At 43.5% G+C, this 22616-nt stretch overlaps 1 long non-coding RNA gene across 1 annotated transcript in view; it reads right to left on the bottom strand.

Moving 5' to 3' along the window:
- The window catches only part of LOC103887651, a 32189-nt gene extending 9962 nt beyond the window's left edge, over nt 1–22227 (bottom strand). The window contains exons 1-2 of the long non-coding RNA XR_002524373.2: nt 20565–22227; nt 2337–2422 (exon numbers count right to left, since the gene is read on the bottom strand). This is a non-coding gene — a long non-coding RNA (uncharacterized LOC103887651). The remainder of the gene's footprint in view (nt 1–2336; nt 2423–20564) is intronic.
- Between the last annotated feature and the right edge of the window lie 389 nt (nt 22228–22616).

Here is a 22616-nt window from a genome sequence, read left to right as displayed (position 1 = left end):
TAAGCACATCTACTTATGCTAACAAACACACATTGTATACATGTGCACACACCCCACCTCATCCCACACCACATCATCCCCAAGGTTATTGATACTGGCACTGCCTCCACCCCTAGCCCTAACCTGCAAAACTTGAGGTTACTGCCGTGTAGTTACCCCTCGCACCCCGCCTTCCAGACCACACTGGCTTGACTCCCACAGGAGGGTTAAGATAGTGCACTTGGCCCAGGCTGTGCTTCTGAGTGGGCTGCTCTTGTCATATCCCCACCCCCCACTCAGACCCTCAGGGGTAAACACTATCACCTGGGAACACAGACCAAGCTCGGGGCCAGGCAGACATGCTTGGAGGCTGTTGTGGTAAGGAAGGGAAGGCAGGAAATTGGTCAGCCCAGTAAGAAGCAAGGGGTGTCCTAGAACAGCAGCAGACCCCCAAGCTGAGGCATCAGCAACCTGCATGCCAGCCCCACCCTGACATTAACTCACTGTGTGACCTCAGGCAAGCCTTTCCCTCTCTGAACCTCCTTTCCTCTTCCATAAGATGAGCGTGTTTGCAGTGATGTTCCTAAGGCCCTTCCAGCACAAACACAGGGTTTGGTCAGTGAGTCCTGCTTCTCCCTCAGTGCTGGGAGCTCCCTCTCACACCGATGCTCCCGTGGGACCCTGTCCCCTGCACCCTCAGGGCGAGGGGAACTGGAGAAGCTGAGCCTGACCAGGGAGGCAGACAGGAGGCTACCCTGGAGGCCAGATCCAGATGCGGGTTTCCTAGGCCTGGCAAAGCCTCCCCTCCTTCTAAGGCAGGAAGTGCTTTAGCTGTCCTTTGGAACCATGCTGCTCAGTAACTACACCTGGGAACACCAAGCACTTTTTCTTCGTAATTAAAAAAAAAAAAAAAAGTACTATTTCAGCAGGCCCTGGGCACTTCCTGTCTTGCTAAGTGAGTACTTGTCTGATCTTTCCTGTTGAACTGGGTCCCTTAGTGCAGCATCTACTATTTACTCACTGCTGTATCCCCAGGATCTAGGTCACACCTGAGATATACTAAATGTCCAGTAAATATTTCAGTGCCTCTCTCATTGATTCTGATTACAAATGTGATACCCTCATGTTATTTTTAAAAATCCCCCAAATAGGTATAAACGATTAAACTTAATAAGTGTAAAGTTTTCCAAAACGCTATTCTACAGGCCTCCCCATAAGTAATCATCATAACAGTTTGGTGACATGCTCCTGTGCTAGTCAGTGTTTCCCAGTCTTGCACTGTTGACATTTGGAACCAGATAATTCTCTGTTGTAGGATGATTGGCAGTATATCTGGCCTCTGCCTACCAAATGCCAGTCGCACTCCCCCAGTTGTGAAAGCCAAAAATACTTTAAGACATTGATAAATGTCCCCCAGCAGACAAAATTATATCCTGCCACTCCCTCCTACTCCCCTGTGTCCCATGCCTGTTGAGGAGCACTCTATATACATCCACAGAGTGAAAGTGAGTTGAAAACAAGTAAACAAAGGCAAGAAAGAGGAGATAGTGATACATACATATAGGTATCAACAACTGTTTATAATTAGTTAAATGTAAATTAATATTCCTGTTCTCTGATTTCCAGTCTTGTGTGAGCCTCGTTCAATTATTCAATCTTTATTTCATTCCCCAAATATTTATTAAATACCTGTGATGTGCTAGGACCTATGCTCATAGATATATTTTCAATAAACTTATTATAACTAAGTATCTACTTCGGCCCCCGAAAATGAAGGTACGGAGTGGCAACAAATCCCCAGGTTCTAACTGGTTGCACCTCAATCTCTTACAAGTCCATCACTCTTAATTCTGACCAGGTCCCACACTCTTCCACCTGCCATATTGTCTGCCGTGGTAGGCCAGAGAAAGAGAAAACGGAAGAAAAGAGAAGAGAAAAGAAAAATGTGTTGCCTACTGCCCCTGCCTTTCTTGGGATGGAGAGCTGGAGTAAACATCATCCAGAAAGACTGGGACTCTGGGTCCTCTCAAACCCAGCACACCCGCACCACCAATACCAGCCCCCAGCGAGAAATCCCTAAGCACTTTGTGAGTATTCATTGCCTAAACATATTTAATTTCCAGTCTTCCCCAACTGATCTCAGCCTTAACTGTTTAACTGGGCTGGTCTCTGAGCAGACTCTGTGGCTGCCCTGAAATCAGGTTACTGGCACAGCCTGTAGATATTGACTGCTTCAAAGATTACAATTGAGCAAACAGGAGCATGTTAATTTTTAATTTCACTTTGTTGATAAATCGGGCTTCCTCTTTGTCCTATAACCGATAATTACCTGGTCAGAAGAAACATGCAATACTTACCCTGCAATGAAAGTCCACTTGTCTGGCCTTCCTGGCCCTCGCTGGGTTTTTCAAAGGAGCTCCCATACTGGTTTGGCCTCAGTCACCTGTTAAAGAATTGAGGGACTTCTGAGTTGCGCAACCCCGGGTCAATGTGAGACCCAAGCTGAACAGCATGGGACTCTAAAGAATTAAAGGGAGATCTAAGGAAGATCTTTGAGGTTTGGGCTTTGGGGATAGGAATGGGGTTTTTCCTCTAACAAAGGAGAGACCGTGATAGAGAAAGTGTTTCTTTCATGGCTTCCAGTTCACAATAAGTCACCCTCATTCTGGAGCCAAGGTTGTTCTCAAAGGTGACTTTACCACAGTACAACATGAGGACAGAAAACAGCAGCCGTGTATCCGCCTCATCACACAAGAGCTCTACTGTTTGCTAAGTCTCTTAGTTCACACAACCGTGGTGCCATCCTGGGAAATAATTACCAGTACTCCCATTGTATGGAGCAGGAGAAAGGATCATTGACCTGCCCAGATTTGCAGTTTATATCTCTAAAGGATCCAATTATTTAACATAGAGATGTGTCACTTTTTTTTTCTCTTCCTTTTTTTTTTTTCCTGTTGCTTTTAGGGGCCAAAGTGGTTTCAGTTTGAAACCATGATGAATTTAACATAAATCAAGAAAAACAACAGAAGCAATGTTTCCCATCTGGAATGGAGTATAGTCTTCTATTTTATGCTATTTGTCTGCCCTGTCACTAACTGCAGAGAAAACATTCTAAAAACTGCCCTTTGTAGCCTCAAGCCATTTCCCTAGGGCTGTTTGACTTAAAAAAATAAAAAGCCAGAGAAATAAAAAATGCGTTTCAGAGCCTGAGTGGCATTTAAGTCAAAGACCTACTGAGCAGGGATTCATTTAGTGGGTTATTTTAAATAATTCAATCCAGAAAATAACTGGTTGAATATATATATATATATCACCAACTTCATTCACAGATGTTGGCAAGTGACTAAGAAAAGGAAGGGAAACTTTGTTCAATGCTCGGAGATGAATGTACCAAATTATGCAAGCCCTGCAGCATTTGAGAACTGGAAGGGGACTAAGAAATCAGTTAGTCTAGTAAGTAAGGGCTTGCAATCTTTTTCTGGGGAGGTATTTCTGAGTTCCCTTACATTTTATGATCATCAGAGACATGATACTTCACACAGCTAGAGAGGAGAAGGTGGAATTTTATTGAGCATGTAATGTTACTGTCCGCCTACTTTGAGGATTCCCAAGTCTTCCCATTGCCTATGGGAGTATTTCTGTGGGACATCAGTACCGTGGATTCTTCTCTACAAAGGTTTCCCGGGTCACACCTGTTTAGGAAATGCTGTGTGTTATATCCAACTTTGGATATTTGCACAGCACACCTGCATACTAAATGCTGTGCACTGAGTGAGAAACCCTGGAATCTTAAAAGCCTCATTATTTTTGCTTAAGCCAAGCCTCCAATCTTATTTTATGATCATATCATGTAGGATATAGCTACAAGTGACAGAAACCCTGACTCAAAACTGGGATAAACAATAAGAACTGTTTGTCACGCTTCACAAACCAGATGTTCAGAGACGTAGGACAAGCTTGGGAGATTTGTGTCCACATTTTTCTACTCTAGCACCCTCAGTGTTAGCTTCATCTTCAGGCCAGTAGTAGGATGACAGTTACAGCATCACACTCAGGCCTGACAGAGGAAAAAGAAGGATCATTTCTTCACATGGCCTCTCTTAGGAGAGAAGTTTCCCACAATCTCCCTGGTATACACTCAAGTCTCATTGGCCAGAATCTGGTCACACATCCACTCCTGAACCAATCACTGAGCAAAAAAACAAATGAAATTTTTCCTTTGACCAATCCCTCTCAAGCTGGAGGTGGGCCAGCTTCCCTAACTATAAAGCTGCATGGAGGAGGAACAGATTCCTGAACAAAACTAGAGCTCCATTAAGAAGGCAAAGAGGAGAATGGTAAGCAGCCAGCATTGTTCACTGCAACTGTAGACACCTTTTTACACCTAACACCTTGTGGTAGTTAATTTTATGTGCCAACCTGACTGGGCCACAGGGTGCCCAGACATTTGGTCAAATGTTATTCTGGGTGTGTCTGTGAGAGTATTTCTGGATGAGGTTGATATTTGAAGTGTTGATGTTTGAAGTGGTGGGCTGAGTGAAGCAGACTGCCCTCCCTAATGTGGGTGGGCCTCATCCAATCAATTAAAGGCTTGAATAGATCAAAAAGGTTGAGTCAAAGGGATTCTTCCCACTTGACTGCTGGAGCTGAGATATTGATCTTTTCTAACGAAACATCAGCTCTTCTTGGGTTTCAAGCCTGCTGGCTTTTGGACTGGAACTTATACCATCAGCTCTTATGGTTCTCAGGCCTTTGGACTCAGACTGCAACTGTACATTGGCTCTCCTGGGTCTCTAACTTGCAGACTGCAAATCTTGGACTTTTTCAACCTGTAATTGTTTAAGATGAGTAGACAAGTTAGTACATAAAAACATAACTTATTGATTCTGTTTCTGTTCTCTGAAGAACAGAGCCAGTAGTCTGTTTCTCTGACTAATACACAACTATATTAAGGTTTCTCAGAACTTAAGTTCCTCCAAACACTTTGGAAAATGCTGGAAAGCTTTCTTAGGTAGAGTCCAAATTTTCTAATATAGCATTCAAAGCCCATTATGCTTTGGTTCCGTACTCTTTTCTAGTCTCATGTACTGTTCTAGCAAACAAAATGTTATTTCAGACTCTTGCACTTTTACTTGTACTAGTCTCTCTGCTAGTTGCCCCTTTCCCATCTATCAAATGTAGAAACATGGGAAAGTTATTTAAGCTCTGTGCCTCAGTTTCCTTTCCAGAAAATAGAGATCATAGAAATAACTACCTCATTGGTTATTATGAGGATTAAATACCTGCATGAACTTTGAACAGTTCCTAACACATGGTAAGTGCTGAATACACGTTAGGGATCATTCTGCAATCCCATTGCACTTTGTGCATCCCTCAATGAAAACACACTCTATGCAGTAATAAATGATTTTCTTTCTTTTTTTTTCTTTTTTGAGACAGAGTCTGGCTCTGTCGCCCAGGCTGGAGTGCAGTGGCCGGATCTCAGCTCACTGCAAGCTCCGCCTCCCAGGTTTACGCCATTCTCCTGCCTCAGCCTCCCAAGTAGCTGGGACTACAGGTGCCCGCCACCTCGCCCGGCTATTTTTTTTTGTACTTTTTTAGTAGAGAAGGGGTTTTACCGTGTTAGCCAGGATGGTCTCGATCTCCTGACCTCGTGATCCGCCCTTCTCAGCCTCCCAAGTGCTGGGATTACAGGCTTGAGCCACCGCACCCGGCCATAAATGATTTTCTTGTACATACATCTCTCCAACTAAATCACAAAGTCTTCGAAGACAGGAATATCATATTGTTCCTCTTTGATTCTCCCAAGTTTAGCAAAATATGTGGTTCTTGGCTATGATCAACAAGTGCTTGGTGAATGAATAGCTGAATGATCTTCATACCTAAAGAAACTGAAATTCCAACAAGGTGAAATAAGTTGCACATCACATAGACAAGAAATGCCAGAACTTGGAATCCAGGTATCCCAGTTTCTGAAACCAGGAGCTCCATTTAGCACCTAGAGATTGCTTCCCACTAGGTGACAGCATTCTTGTAATTCAATTTAGCAAGTCTTTCGTGAGCACTTACTATGCATCAGACACTCCACTGGGGACTGGGGATGATGAAAACTCAATCCATGCCCTCGAGGCATCAGGCAGCCATCCCCTGGACCCAATCCTTCAGCTGGCCTCCCTGCCTCCAGACCCCTACCCCTGTCACTCATTCTTCAAGGCACCATCAAAATTACTGCTTGGGCCGGATGCGGTGGCTCACGCTTGTAATCACAGCACTTTGCGAGGCCAAGGCGGGCGGATCACACAGTCAGGAGATCAAGACGACGGTGAAACCCCGTCTCTACTAAAAATACAAAAAGTTAGCTGGGCGCAGTGGCGGGCGCCTGTAGTCCCAGCTACTCAGGAGGCTGAGGCAGGAGAATGGCATGAACCCAGGAGGCGGAGCTTGCAGTGAGCGAGATCGCGCCACTGCACTCCAGCCTGGGGGACAGAGCGAGACTCCGTCTCAAAAAAAAAAAAAAAAAGAATTACTGCTTGGGCTTACATGCTTCAAAAGCCATAGCCTCTGGGAATAATGCCCACATTTCCGGTCTGCCACCACCATAACCCATCCATAATCTAACTTCATTGTATTAGTCCATTCTCACACTGGTATAAGGACATACCTGAGACTGGGTAATTTATAAAGGAAAGGGGTTTAATTGACTCACAGTTCTGCAGGGTTGGGTGGGGGATGGGCCTCAGGAAACTTACAATCATGATGGAAAAGGAAACAAACACATCCTCCTCCACATGACTGCAACAAGGAGAAGTGCAGAGCAAAGAGGGGGAAAATCCCTTATAAAACCATCAACTCTCATGAGAACTCACTCACTATCATGAGAACAGCATGGAGGTAACTGCCCCCATGATTCAACTACTTCCCACCAGGTCCCTCCCACGACATGTCGGGATTATGGGAATTACAGTTCAAGATGAGATTTGAGTGGGGACATAGCCAAACCATATCATTCCTTCCCTGGCCTCTCCCAAATCTCATATCCTCACATTTCAAAACAAAATTATGCCTTCCCAACAGTCCCACAAATTCTTAAGTCATTCCAGCATTAACTCAAAAGTCTAAGTCCAAAGACTCATCTGAAACAAGGCAAACCCCTTCTGCCTATGAGTCTGCAAAATCAAAAGCAAGTTAGTTACTTCCTAGATACAATGGGGGTACAGGCATTGGGTAAATACACCCATTCCAAATGGGAGAAATTGGCCAAAATGAATGGGCTACAAGCCCCATGCAAATCCAAAATCCAACGGGGCCGTCAAATCCTAAAGCTCCAAAATGATCTCCTTTGACTCCCTGTCTCACATCCAGATCACATGAGATGCAAGAGGCGAGTTCCCATGGCCTTGGGCAGCTCCACTCCTGTGGCTTTGCAGGGTATGGCCCCACCTCCTGGCTGCTTTTATGGCTGGCATTGAGTGTCTGCAGCTTTTCCAGGCACATGATGCAAGCTGTTAGTGGATCTACCATTCTGGGGTCTGGAGGACAGTGGTCCTCTTCTCACAGCTTCAACAGGCAGTGCCCCAGTGGGGACTCTGTGTGGGTGCTCCCATTCCACATTTCCCTTCTGCACTGCCCTAGCAGAGGTTCTCCATTAGGGCTCCAGCCCTGGAGCACACCTCTGCCTGGACATTCAGGTGTTTCCATACATCCTCTGAAATCTAGGCAGAGGTTCCCAAACCTCAATACTTGACTTCTGTGCACCCACAGGCCCAACACAATGTGGAAGATGCCAAGGCTTGGGGTTTGCACCCTCTGGAGCAATGGCCTCAGCTGTATGTTGGCCCCTTTTAGCCACACTGGGACAGGGCACCAAGTCCCAAGACTGCATAAAGCAGCAAGGCCCTGGGCCCAGCTCAAGAAACCATTTTTTCCTCCAGGCCTGTGATGGGAGGGGCTGCTGTGAGGATCTCTGACATGCTCTAGAGACATTTTCTCCATTGTCTTGGTGATTAACATTTGGCTCCTCATTATTTATGCAAAATTTCTATAGCCAGGTTGAATTTCTCCCCAGAAAATGGGATTTTTCTTTTCTACTGCATCATTGGGCTGCAAATTTTCCACTTTTATGCTCTATCACCTCTTGAATGCTTTGCTCCTTAGAAATTTCTTCTGCCAGAACCCTAAGTCATCTCTCTCAAGTTCCCAAAGATCTTTAGGACAGGAGCAAAATTCCACCAGTCTCTTTGCATAGAAAGAGTGACCTTTACTCCAGTTCCCAACAAATTTCTCATCTCCATCTGAGACCACCTCAGCCTGGAGTTTTGTGTCCATATCACTATTAGCATTTTAGTCAAAGCCATTCAATGAATCTCTAAGAAGTTCCAAACTTTATCACATCTTCTTGTCTTCTGAGTCCCTTCAAGTCTCTAGGAAGTTCCAAACTTTCCCATATTTTCCTTTCTTCTTCTGAGCCCTCCAAACTGTTCCAGCCTCTGCCTGTTACACAGTTCCAAAGTCACTTTCACATTTTCAGGTATCTTTACAGTAGCATCCCACTACCTGGTACCAATTTACTGTATTAGTCTGTTCTCACACTTCTATAAAGACATACCCAAGACTGGGTAATTTTTAAAGAAAAGAAGTTTAATTGACTCACAGTTTTACCAGGCTGTGGAGGGGGTGGGCCTCAGGAAAGTTACAGTCATGACAGAAAAGGAAACAAACACGTCCTTCTTCACATGGCAGCGGCAAGGAGAAGTGCAGAGCAAAAAGGGGGAACCCCTTATAAAGCCATCAGATCTCATGAAAACTCACTCACTATCACAAGAACAGCATGGGGGTAACTGCCCCCATGATCCAATTACCTCCCACTGGGTCTCTCCTATGACACATTGGGATTATGGGAACTACAGTTCAAGATGAGATTTGGGTGGGGACACAGCCAAACCATATCATTCATTTACCCACACAAGCTCATATCTGACCACTGCCAACTTGACCCTTTTCACTGTGGGTCCCCCACAAACCACACAGCAGACTCATTTCCATCTCCACCCCTCTGCTCATTTGGTGCCTCCTGTGTGACAAAGTTCCTTTGTTTCTCAACCTGTAATTGGTGTGACCTACTTCACTAGCTTGGGATACAAACATAGTCACACTTTGTTTTTCAGTTCACGCTTTGAAGGTCCTGTATGTTCCTATTAGAACTATGTTTCCCTCTTTCTGTTCTCTCAAAATTATATAAGAATTCCAGGGACTTCTTTTTGTCAAATGAAATAACAACTTAAAAATCTAATCTGGTCATTACTGTCATTGCTTCTTGTTGCCTCATGCTGTTGAAGCTCTGCCTTTGCTAGCTTAGGATATTTGTCTGCCCTGTGGTTATGTCCTTGGCCCAGATCCTGACCCAGTTTGCAGGTTTCAGCTCCTCTAATCACACCTATGTGCTGTGTCATGTGCCCAGAGCTTGATGCTGGTGGCTCCCACAACCATCATTAGGGTTTGTGATAAGCCCAAGTCACAAAGCCAGACACCCTTTTCCCCCACAGTAACTCCCACTCTGAACACATTAGAGTAATTTTCTGCCAATCATTCCGAGGTCCTGGCTACCCCAGGATACACTCATGACGTTCCTCTCACTTCCAAACTCCATAAAAAGAGCCTGTGCTTCTGTACTTTCCTACCCAGAAAAATCCTGAGCCTCTTATGCAAGTCAACCCAACTTCTGCACACTGCAAACCAAGGGGAGAAACAGTTGCTATTAAGCCACAAAAGAAAATAAGTCCCCATTACATCTTTCTCCCAGACCAATAGGTGTCTGCTTATATTTGTTTAACTAGGAGACACCATTTGAGCAACTTTTCATAAACCAAGGTGACCCACTATGTCCATCTTCTCAAAGGAATGCTGGCAGCTTCTACTCTAAGTTGTGGTTTTTGCAGGTTGTTTCCTACCCAGTAATTTATTGCACAGCGATCTCAGGTTCAAGGTCTAGAGAAAGTCCACAATAATATCTCTTCTAAAATTCCTATAGCATTTATATATATAGTCCACATCTTGATTTGTTCATTCATTGAACAAATACTTATTGAGCACCAATTATGTACCAAGTCCAGGCAATGGGTATGCAAAGTTTAAAAGGCCACAGCCTCTGTCTCCAGAGCCTGCCAAGCTAGAGGATTCTATATTGGTCTATGTTGGTCAGTGTGACAGTTGCCAGTGCACTGGGCCTGCAGCTAGAACACTAGAAGGCCACACAGCACAGGGCACTGCAGTACCCCACTTGCCCTCTTACAGTTAAGCTGGTGGATGATAAATAAGGTTGAAGCTTTAATCAAATTGTAGCACAAGCTCTGCCTTCATTACTGTTACCTCTTTCTGCTCCTTAGCCAGTTACCACCTCTTCCATTTGAAAGGACTATGAAAAAGGGTCTCCTGCCTTCCTACAGAAGTACTCGAAAGTTGGCTGGGCATTGTGGCTCACGTCTGTAATCCCAGCACCTTGGAAGGCCAAGGCAGGAGGATAACATGAGCCCAGGAGTTCAAGACAAACCTGGGCAACACAGTGAGACACTGTCTCTACTAAAAAAAAAAAAAAAAAAAAAAAGAAAAAAAGAAAAGAAAATAGCCAGGCATGGTGGCATATGCCTGTAGTCTCAGTTACTCATGAGGCTCAGGCAGCAGGATTGCTTGAGCCCAGGTGTTGGAGGCTGCAGTGAGCTATAATTATGCCACTGTGCTCCAGGCTGGGGAACAGAAAAAGACCTTATCTCAAAAAAGACAGAAGTACTTGCAAGTGATAAAGCTGAAAGCATCTTAGCTGAGACGTACACACTAAGGATTGGGTTGGATTTCTGCAAAATATGTAACCTTATATATTCATCAAAAAATTAATTTAATTCCAGCAACTACTATATGACCTGGGAAGTAGTCAGGTTCAATTAACACTGTGTATCTTTCCTGTTTTTGCTGAGACTAACAATAATCTTAATATATAACTACTTTATAAACAAAAATTCTTTGAGTGAAGATGTAAAAGAAAAAAGTATGTCTGGGAGTAAGTGGGTACCTGCCTGTAGAAAAGATAACTATTTTTAAGTTGAGTGAGAAGGGGAGATACTGAATATCAGTAAAATACTCCCCTGACTTAAGGTGGCCTTGGTGGAGGAAATATTACAGATTTCCAAGTGAGTGAGTATAGAATCCAGGAGAAGGAACCAATAGCACTTAGTGACTGCAGAAGACCTGGACTTGAGTTCCAGCCACAGAAGACTCAGTTTCACCAAAAGCTGGGGCTAAGCAAACTCGCTGGCCAGACTGGGAAATGAGTACAATGCATACAGCTGGGCCAAGCTAGATTTTGGAGCATGCCTGCAAATTGCCTTCCTGCACATCACATATACCCTGAAATTCCTCACAAGGTTGTAAAATTTAACCCTGGGTCATATGCTTTAGATGATTCACTGCAAAACAAGTTTAAGGGGGATGGAGGAACAAGGAACCATGTTTTAGTTCTTAGGTCACAGACTAAAGAAGGAAAAGGCCTACATTCCTTTAGTGACTGGAAGTGGGACTGACCAATGGTGAAAGAGGTAGCCTCCCATTTGAGGGTGTCCTGGGTAATGTTATCATCAAAGAACTGACCCAGAGCTAACATCAGAATCCTACGTCTAGCAGAGGAAACACAAGGTCTCTTATGAGGAACCACTTGGGAGGGGAAGGTAAATTATACTGCCCACCTTGGTGGGCTCCCAGCCAGCAGGGGAGGGCTGCAGCCTGGCTCTCCTCTTAGAGGGAGGTCCCCCCAATTCCCTCCTGGGCCTGAGTTGGCTGGCATCTGTGGGCTGAGTGGGACCTCTGAAGTAATGCACAGTTCTGAAATCTTAGCTTGCTGTCAAGGTGGTCCCTGCAAAGGACACCTGGAGCAAGGACTGGCTAAGGGTGTGTTGATGCCAAGCTTCCACGGAACCCAGACAATGAGGGGAGAGGACACCTTTGTCCATGGACATCATCTGGGAAGTCAGGATGGTTCAGTTTTTCAAGCCATTCATGGAATTAAAAGAGAAAAGTCTTGGGAGTGATTAGTGGGTGGTTCTAAGGATAAGAGATCATAGCATTAGGAGAAGGAGAAGGGTTAAGAAGGAATCATTATTGATTGTCTACAATGCAGTGGCTATTTTATATACACATTATCTCTCTTAATCCTGACAAAATTCTATAAAGGGAAATGTGACCTTTCTGCATTTGACAAACGAGGAAGCAGATTCAGAGAGAGAAAGTGAGCTGCCCACGCATGCTAGCCTGACAGGGTCAGGATGCAAAGCCTTCTCTTGCTTTCAGCACGGCCCATGTTTTTCCCAATTAGATTGAAAATCTAATCAACAACAACAAAAAAAAAGATATTAAATACCTGCTATGACCACAGCATAGAGCTGGGCCCTGTGGGCACACTCAAATAGGTTCCTGCCTCACAGGCTAAAGGGAGAAGCAAGACCTATAATTATAGTGGCTGTAAACTACTAGCAGTTAAAATAATCAATATTAACAACTTTTCAACCTCTCATACCCTTCTCCTTTTGGTCACTAGCTTGACTAGACTGGCCTTCTTTTTGTTTGTTTGTTTGTTTGTTTGTTTGTTTTGAGACAGGGTCTTGCTATGTTGCCCAAGCTGGTCTCAAACTCCTGGGCTCAAGTGATCCTCCTGCCTCAGCCTCTTGAGTAGCTGAGATTACAGGCGTGAGCCACTGCACCCAGCTAGACTGACCTTCCTGCAGCTCCACACGTCTAGCTCATTCCTGCCTCAAATTCTCTGCATCAGCCCCTCCCTCGGCCTACTATGACCTTCCCAGCTTCATGTCACCATCTCAGAGTCCTTCCCTAGCCTCCCTTACCCGCTATAGGTACACCCCTCAGCCTCTCCTCTTTCCTGGCTTTATTTTCTTCCTAACACTTAAAAGCAAGCTTTGATGTCTAATTGTCTGTGGGGATCCAAGGCCTGGCTTCAACATTTTCTAGCTTTGTGATCTGGGACAAATTACTAACTCCCTGAGCTTCCGCTTCCTATCTGTAAGCAGGTAATAATTGTATGTAGCTCAAGGGATTTTTGTGAGGACAAAAATAGAATAATTCATGAAAATACTTAGAGCAGTGACTGGCACATAGAAAATGTTTAATACATGCTAGCTATTATTGTTATGATTTATTTGTTTGCTGTGTTTCTTCCTTACTAAAATATAAGTCCCATGAAGGCAGAGACTCTGTTCATCATGAGATCCTGAGGACCTGGCACATAGTAGGCCCACAATAAAGATTTATTGAATGAATAGCTAACTTTCTGTGTCCCAGGAATGGCTTATTTCATTTAGGCCTCACAGTAACCCCATGAGGCAAAACCATTGTCATCATTTTACAGATGAGATTGAGAGAGGCAACATACATGTCCTAAGACCAAACAGCCAAAAAACAGAGACCCAGGCTGCAAACCAAGTAACTCCAAAGACAGCGCCATTACCTGCTATGCTACACTGCACAACTCACATTGTCATACTTTGGAAGCATCCACTGAGTACAGGAGAGAACCAAATACTATGACCCTGGATCCAAGAGCGCTGCCCTGCTGTGGTCACTTGGAGCTCTCTGTACAGCTCAACCATGTCTTGGTATTGGTGCCCAGCCTGCGTAACACCCTTCAGTGATGGACAACCTGGAATGGTGCCATTCCCACACATCAACACCTCCTGCAGCCAAGCTTTTCTTGAATTATCCCCATCCCATCTTCAGAGAGGAGAGTCTCTGCAGAGTCCCACTGTACCGAGTGCCATAGATGCCATTCCAAGGGTTACTATGGAAAGCCAGACTCTGCCCGTGGGATAATCACAGACGAAGGTGACAGACATCAGTTTAGACCCTAGTCACAAGAAACAGATGCAGGACTCACTGTAGCTTGTTCACCATCAGATCCCCCAAGCCTGGCACAGTACTAGGAACTTGTAGAGGCTCAGCAGATGCTTGCTGAATGAGTAAAAGAATCGCTGAGTCAGGACATTAAGGTTTGTTTCTGTCTCTATCACTAGTTAATATGTGACTGAGGCAAGTCATTTCTCCTCTTTGAACTTCAATTGCCCAATTATAAAATTGGAAATTTGTCCCATATAAGTTGTTCTATGATACTAGAGATTTGTCAAGAAATATTCTTCACTAAAATGAAAATTCTAACTTCCTGCGAATCCATTCATCTTTGTTATTTAGGTATAAATTTGAGTCCTGCAATAAATTTAATTGGAGAAAAGTAGAGGAGATATCATTAAAATGGTTGTGAACTCCTGAATCAAATGATCTATAGTATTCCACCAAGCTCTGATTTTTTTCCAACTTAATTTCCTGGGTTATTCATAGCCTGTTCCAAAGGGATAATGCAGTTGAACTGAAAAAAAGTGAATTTAATTTCCACTTGGCTCCACCTCCAGGAAAAATTGTGAATGAAACTAAGATAGGTTCCCATGTCCTCTGTACATCTCTCATTCTGACACCACCCAGCCTAAACATGCCATTGTGTTGCTGGGCCAGTAAACAGCAAGAGTATAATCCTCACACACACCTCCACAACAAATCTGTTTTTTCATCATATCCTCCCCATATTATTCAAGGTTCTTAGATAAGCGGAACCAGTAAAATATATATAGATGTATTTAATATTTTAGAGATTTGTTTTAGGAATTGGCTCACGTGATTATGGAGGCCGTGAAGTCCCACCATCTGCCATCAGCAAGCTGGAGAACCAGGAAAGCCAATATTGTAATTCAGTTTGAATCCAAAGACCTGAGAATTGAGGGGATGGCATCAGGGAAAGTGTAAGTCCTAGTCTCAGTCTGAAAACGGAGACCCAGGAGCTCTAATGTCCAAGGGCAGGAGACATGTACATCTCAGCAGAAGAAGGGAAAGCAAATTTGCCCTTCTCCCACCTTTTTGTTCTATTCAGGCCCTCAGTGGATTGGATGATGCCCACTTGTCACCGATACAGGGTTGTGACTGCAAGTTGTTTAGGTTCTTGGTGTGTTGAACAAAGAATTGGACAAAACGCCCAGCAAAGCAAAGAATGAATGAAGCAATAAAAGAATGAAAGCAGGGATTTACTGAAAAATGAAAGTACATTCCACGGTGTGGGAACAGACCCGAGCAGCAGCAGCCCAAGGACCCAGATACAGAATCTTCCTGGGTTCAAATACCCACTAGAGGTTTCCCATTAGCCACTTCATGCTCATCTCATGTAACTGAAGTGGTAGCCGGCAATCAGTCTGACTGGTTGTGGACAGCAACCATTTAGAGGCTGGAGTGAAGTTACAAAGTTGCAAACAAAGACCTGATGCCCACTTAGTATGATTTGTTGTGGACAGCCAGTCTCCCATCTGCCACACAGAAAAAGTCAAAGGGAGTGGGCTCTCCTCCTCTTGTTATTTAGGTGTGGAAAGTTAGGGTTTTCCTTTCAATTTAGTTCTAGGAACTCAGTGTGAAACAGCCTCCAGATTCTATTCTCCTGCCCCACACCCACATTGGTTGAGAGCTATTTACTTTGCTCAATTTACCAGTTCAAATGCTATTCTCTTCTGGAAGAGAATAGCATATGACACACCTAGAAATAATATCTTACTCGCTATCTAGGCATCCCTTAGCCCAGTGAAGCTGACACATAAAATTGAACCATCATATCCCCTCAGAACCTATTAATGTCAACTAATCTGTTAGACTAAGAGTCATGGTAATGTCTTATAGGGCTGGTAGGAATCAGTCATCTGCTAAGTCCCCTGGTAACCAAGGCCCAGAGCAGGAGGTGATTTGCCCGTAGCCACTCCATAATTTGGCAACAGAGTCAGAATCTAAATCCAGGTTTCCCTGTTCCCAGACTCCTTCCACTAGACCAGCCGTTCTCACCTCTTGCTGTGCATGAAGATTGCCTGGGGGGCTTTGTAAAGTATTGTATCTGGGCTTCACATCCCCACAGAGGATTCAATCTGTCTAGAGTGGCATCCAGACATCACTAATTTTTTAAAAGATTTTTATCAAAGTATGCTATGGAAGTATGGTCTGAATGTGTCCCCATAAAATTAATATGTTGAAATGTAATCACTAATGTGACAGTATTAAGAGGTGGGGCCTTTAGAAGTGATTAAATCATGAGGGCAGAGCCCTAATGAATGGGCTTAATCACTGTTATAGTTTGGATGTTTGTCCCCCAAAATCTAATGTTGAAACTTGATCCCCAGTGTTAGAGGTGGGGCCTAATGGGAGGTGTTTAGGTCATAGGGTTCTCACTCTATTAGGTACCACAAGAGCTGATGGTTAAAAAGAGCCTGGCCCCTCCCCCTCTCTCTTGCTTCCTCTCTCACCATGTGATCTCTGCACATACTGGCTCCCCTTCGCCTTCCCCCAGGAGTGGAAGCAACTTGAGGCCTCACCAGATGCAGATGCTGGTGCCATGGTTTCTTGTACAGCCTGTAGAACTGTGAGCCAAATAAACTTCTTTTCTTTACAAATTACCCAGCCTTAGGCAACAATAAATGGACTAAGACAGTAACCCTATAAAAGAGGCCTAAGGGAGCTGTTTGCCCCTTTGTCCCTGTGAAGACACAGAAAAGGCATTTATGAGGAACAGGCCCTCACCAATACTGAATCTGTCAGCACCCTGATCTTAGACTTCTCAGCCCCCAGAACTGTAAGAAATAAATTTCTATTGTTTAAAAACTACCCTGTCTAAAGTAGTTTGTTAGAGCAGCCCAGACTAAGATAAAGCATAACATATATACAGAAAAGTGAATTATAAATGTACACATTAATGAATTTTCATACTCATGAATCTAGATCAAGAAACAAAAGATCTCCAGAACCTAAAACTCACACCAAAGATAATCATTACCCTGATTTCCAATATATAGATTACTTTTGTCTCTTTTTGTACCTTATATAAATAGAATATACAAAATGTCCTATTTTACATCTGATTTCTTTTGCCAAAAACTGTCTGTGAGATTCATCCACATTGTTTGGTGTGGTCATAGTTTTTTCACTCTTACTGCAGTGTAATATTCCATTGTGTGAATACACCACAATTTGTGTATCTGCTCCACTGTTGATGGACATTTGGGTAGTTTCCAGCTTGGGACTATTACAAATGGTATATATTCCAGTAGATATATTTTGATGAACATCTTACATGCATTTCTTTTGAATAAATACTTGGGAATGGAATTTCAGGTGACTGCATATGCCTACATTCTTCTTTAGCAGATATTGTGAAACAGTTACCTAAAGTGACTGTACAAATTATACCCCCTACACTAGAATTGTGTGAGAGTTCCAGTTATTCCACATCTTCACCAACATTTGCTATCATCAATTTTATTGTTAAGCCATTCTGGTGACTGTGTGAAGATATTATCTTGTTTTCAGTTCCCCTGATGATTCTAATGAATAACAAAGGATCAGAGCCTCAGCTTTATCCCTACACTCATGATCACTTGGGGCTTATGAAGATAATGCTCTTCCTTTTTTATCTAACTCAGTGCTTCATGATACTCTACAGGCCAACCCAAAGTGTTAGGCCATGAAAATACTTTTTAAAAATCTTTTTTTATGCAAAAATTAGTTGGTGGATAACATGTTACTTAAAGTTGTCCAATGAATTTTTCTTATATTTTTGGCATGCATGGCTGCTTTCCACTAGTGAATGCTAAAAGTCAACAGAATAAGCAAGTAACAAATGAAACAATAGCATCTTCCAATCCCTCACATAGAATTCAAGAATATGTCTTTTGCTTCTGTAAAATCTTTTTTGGAAACCAGCAACATTTCCTGCTAAGAATACAAGTTCCTCTGTGCCTAAGAGTCCTAATGTCCTTCATCCTGCTCTTTATGTGCCATGTGATCCTCCGCCGACTATAATCAATTATAGTTGTAAACACCTGACCCAAGCTGGGCCAATCTGATTCTCTTTCTATCTCTCTCAGAAATTTAGAATTAAGACTTAGGGACTGATTCAATTATTTGGAGCCATACAAATGTGTGAAAATGGAACTAGTATTGGCAATGAGTTAGCTGAAAGCCAGATAAAAAGCAAGTATGACATTAGCACGAACAGAGCTAGGGTTGTATAGCTATAAGACAGTTTGAGAGAAAAATTAAATATGGGTTGCACAAAATAATTTCAATCTCAAAAATCCAAATTATTTTCGTTCTCTGGTACCAATAAGGACTAAAGGAGATGGATGCCTGCCACCTCTTGTCATTAAATGAGAAAGACATGGAGTCTGAAATAGACGACCAGACTCAGAAAAAAGAAGCCTCTTAGCATGTGAAGGAGAATAATCCCCAAAAGGTCTTCTTGGATAAAGATGATAAATAGAAATTAATGGTTCAGACTCCACTGATACTAATTTATCATGCGTCAAATATTGATTTTGTCATTATATGTTGCACCATCTTTGTGGTCTGTTTTAATGCATGTAAGATTATAAGCTTTCATCAGTTCATCTGTAATCGTTGTCCATTTAATATATATATTTTTCCTATACAGTTTTAAATTCTCCAATCACATAGCTCTTTGGTACAAGACTTCCAGACTTAGAGATGAGTCATATAGCACTTTGGGAAGCCAAGGTGGGTGGATCACTTGAGGTCAGGAGTTCGAGACCAACCAACATGGTGAAACCCTGTCTTTACTAAAAATACAAAAATTGGCTGGCCGTGGTGGTGCAGGCCTGTAGCCCCAGCTACTCGGGAGGCTGAGGCAGGAGAATTGCTTTAACCCAGGAGGCAGAGGTTGCAATGACCTGAGATCATGCCACTGCACTCCGGCCCATGTGACAGAGCAAGACTGACTGAGAAGGAAAGGAAAGGGAAGGGAAGGGAAGGGAAGAGAAGAGAAGGAAAGGTTATGACAAAATCTACAATGTCCCATTTAACAGCTCATTGGTTTATTTTTGATAAATGTCTGTATCAGTTAGGATAGGCTAGGTTTTGCTGTGGTAACAAAATTCCAAAATATAACTTAAACAAACAAAAACGTATTTCTTGTCCACACTGTATGTTTGATGTGGGTTGGCAGAAGGGTTGTACCCCTCATAGCAACCCTGGGACTCCAGCAAACAGAGACTCCACCTCCTGGTGGACTTTCACGAATACAGCACCATAGGGAAGGGGATGAAGATGATCATACACTGACTTTGAAAGCTTCCACTTAGATTTCTTTGTCTAAAACATGTTATGTGACCATGCCTTATCAAAGGATACAGACAGCCAAAATATGTGCAACTAGTCTTAGCAACTAACATAGTATGTGTAATTTACGATGTTCTACTGTGTGCTTATCATACAGTTAGCTTTCATACTTGGTAAGTTGCTTCTCATTTGTGTGATGGAATTAAGTCACTCAAGAATTCTTTCCTCAGCTACACTGGCACCTAAGTTCATTTGAAAACTGCTGGCCTAACCCATAGTGGGAATTCCAGTTAGGTAAGAATTTACTGGGGTCTGGCTGAGGCCCACACACATCACACCACACAGGCAACTCCCTCTACCAGACCTGAGGCCAGTCCTCTTTCCACACCATAGTGTCACTGGAATATTGGAAATCTGGACACTAGCTTGAGTTTTGGAGGGGTCGAAACTGCAAAAATGAAGCAAAACAAGTAGTCTGCTCTAAGGGGAAAGAATCTAACATGGTGTTTAGGGTCTTGTTTAACCTAGAATACCTTGGTATCACCACACCCTGTCAGGGAGAACGCATGGTGTTATGTCATGAATGAGTTGTGAGTCTTTAAAAAGTCATCATTCTTTCCTGAGCTATAAAACAAACAGGTCAGAAAAGAACAGCAATTTTTATTTTTTTATTTTATTTTTTTTTTTGAGACAGTGTTTTACTCTGTCACCCAGGCTAGCATGCAGAGGCATGATCCTAGCTCACTGTAACCTCTGCTTCCCAGGCTCAAGCAAGTCTCCCACTCAGCCTCCTGAGTAGCTGGGACTACAGGCGCCCACCACCATGCTTGGCTATTTTTTTTTTAAATTGTTGGTAGAGATGTGGTCTCACTATATTGCCCAGGCTGGTCTCAAACTCCCAGGACCAAGTGATCCTCCTGCCTCAGCCTCTGAAAGTGCTGGGATTACAGGCATGAGCCACTGTACTGGGCCAGAAGAGCAATTTTTAAGTGCAAGAACCTTTACAGAAATCAATCACATTTACAGTCCCAATGTATAAGACAGATACAAAGGGATGCCAGAATGGGAGACCAGTCCCACATCCTCATAGACCTCACACTAAATGGCAGTCCCTAAAACACCTTCACATAGACTCTGTAGAGCTCCAGGGAACTTGGTTTTAAAATGTCAGGATTATGCAACCTCTAAGATCTTTTCCTGTGACTCCGTTGTTCTAGCTTTAATGCCAGCATTTCCTGGTTCCAAATCCAAAGAAACAGTGAGTATGCACAATGGTCCTTCCCTGGCCCCAGGCTGAGCCCTGCCTGGGCCCAGTCCCATCACTCCTCCATGGCACCAAACACCCCTCCCTGGCCTACTCCCCAAGTGTTGAAAATCTTTACCATTTGCAGTCCCAAAGATTCATGCTCAGGACTGTCAACAGCACCGGCATCCTTTGCCTCTGTTTGAGAAAGAGCAAGCCATGTCTGTGCCTTGGAAATCTCACAGGTCAATGCCCTTCTTCTGTGCCCTGGCTCCGTTCCTCTTCTCTCCTCATCAAGGGCTGTTTTTCGTCATCCGAGTGTCATAAGGGTGGTGAGTTGCAGGGGAAGGAGGCTCTCATCCTGTCCAAGAACCCCTTGGTAATTCTCCAGGTAATTAATGAGGACTCTGGGGGACACTGGGAACGCCTTTGGAATGTTAAACAAAGTGGTTTTTATTCTGGCTGCCTTGCTGCGGCTTCTTCCACATAATGAAGGGGCCAATTGTGCTGTTGGTGGGTGTATTCAAACCGCGCTCTGCCACCAAGGCCCTAGGCTTTCCTTTGGCTTGTTGAGTTGGTCTCATGTCAGGGTGTTTATGGCAGAAGAGGGACAAGACCTTTATTTTAAGACTCATAACAACCAAGAACACCTTTTCCATCATCAGCATTTAAAATGCTGTATTATTTGCCAATAAGCCCTGTCTTTATCTAGGTCACTTGCTTTGTCTTTAACCTGAGCCATTCTCTAGCTTCTTGCTACTCTAAGAGTGGTTTGGACCATAGGAATCACCTGGGAACTTGCTAGAAAGGCATAACCTCAGGCCCCTCTCCAGACAGACTGGATCAGAATCTACATTTTAATAAGATCCCCAGGTCACTGCTCTAGTCTAGACAACTACTGAAGTTTGAGTGACTTGGTCAATGGCCACAGCCCAGGTGTCTTGGAGACGCACATTGTTTGTCAGAGAGCACTGGTCTAGGAGTCAGGATACCTGGCTTTCCATTCTGAGTCGGCCACTAACTCTCTGAGTGGCCTTGTCTAAATCACTTATCCACTCTGGAATCGTGGATGAGCTGGACTCCTGGCTCCTCAAGTGCTTGCTCTCACAACAGAATACAGAAAGGTATGCTTTCTCCTGCATGCCGATGACATGATTTGATTGCCAAACACTTAACAGACAATTGTCCCTGAGATCTAATTTCTCTCAGGAGCTTCAGAGCAGCTACCATAGCTTTTTGTTTTGTCAACTGTCTCCCGGCGTTTCATTGTTTTATCAGATTCAGTGTCTCTCTATGGCAACTCACTTTGTTACATTCCCTGGGGGGATCTGTTTGCACTTTAGTTTTTTCAGTTTCCGAAAGATAAGTCATCATATCTGCCTTGCTTATCACACAGGGCCATGCTGAGAAGCCACTGAGACAGCACCTTAAAAAGTATGAGATGCTGTCACATATAGTGCAAATTGACAGTCTTTCTGGGAAGGCCATTTAGGGACATGAGTTTTTTTAACCTTTAAAATATGTACACCCTTTCCAGAAAAATCATCTGATAAGCCCTGGGGAAAAAAATCATGGATGAGTGCAAAGGCTATTAATTGCCACAGCATTATTAGTAATGGTGGAAAAAGTTTATACAACCCAAATGTCCAATAACAGGAAATCGGGTAAATAAACTAGTAAATGATGATGTCCCATAACATAGAATTCTATGAGCCATTAAAAATGATGTTGAAGGCCGGGCGCGGTGGCTCACACCTGTAATCCCAGCACTTTGGGAGGCTGAGGCAGGCAGGTCACGAGGTCAGGAGACCAAGACCATGCTGGCTAACATGGTGAAACCCCGTCTCTACTAAAAATACAAAAAATTGTCTGGGCTTGGTCGCGTGCGCCTGTAGTCCCAGCTACTTGGGAAGCTGAGGCAGGAGAATGGTGTACACCCAGGAGGCGGAGCTTGCAGTGAGCTGAGATTGGGCCACTGCACTACAGCTGGGTCAACAGAGCGAGACTCCGTCTCAAAAAATAAATAAATAAATATGATGTTGAAGATGAGTACTGAAAGATGTGGAAAGCCATTGGTGATTGGCTTTCCAATCCATTCCAAACTGGAACGGATTGTGATCACATTCCAGTTTGAGAATAAAGTGTATAAATATGTACAGGAAAGGGGTTGAAAGCATCCACATTGTTTGTT

Source organism: Papio anubis, chromosome 11, assembly GCF_008728515.1.
Source record: "Papio anubis isolate 15944 chromosome 11, Panubis1.0, whole genome shotgun sequence".
NCBI classification, from domain to species: domain Eukaryota; kingdom Metazoa; phylum Chordata; class Mammalia; order Primates; family Cercopithecidae; genus Papio; species Papio anubis.
Note: the sequence above shows the minus strand (reverse complement) of the source record. Positions and strands in the feature narration are given on the sequence as shown.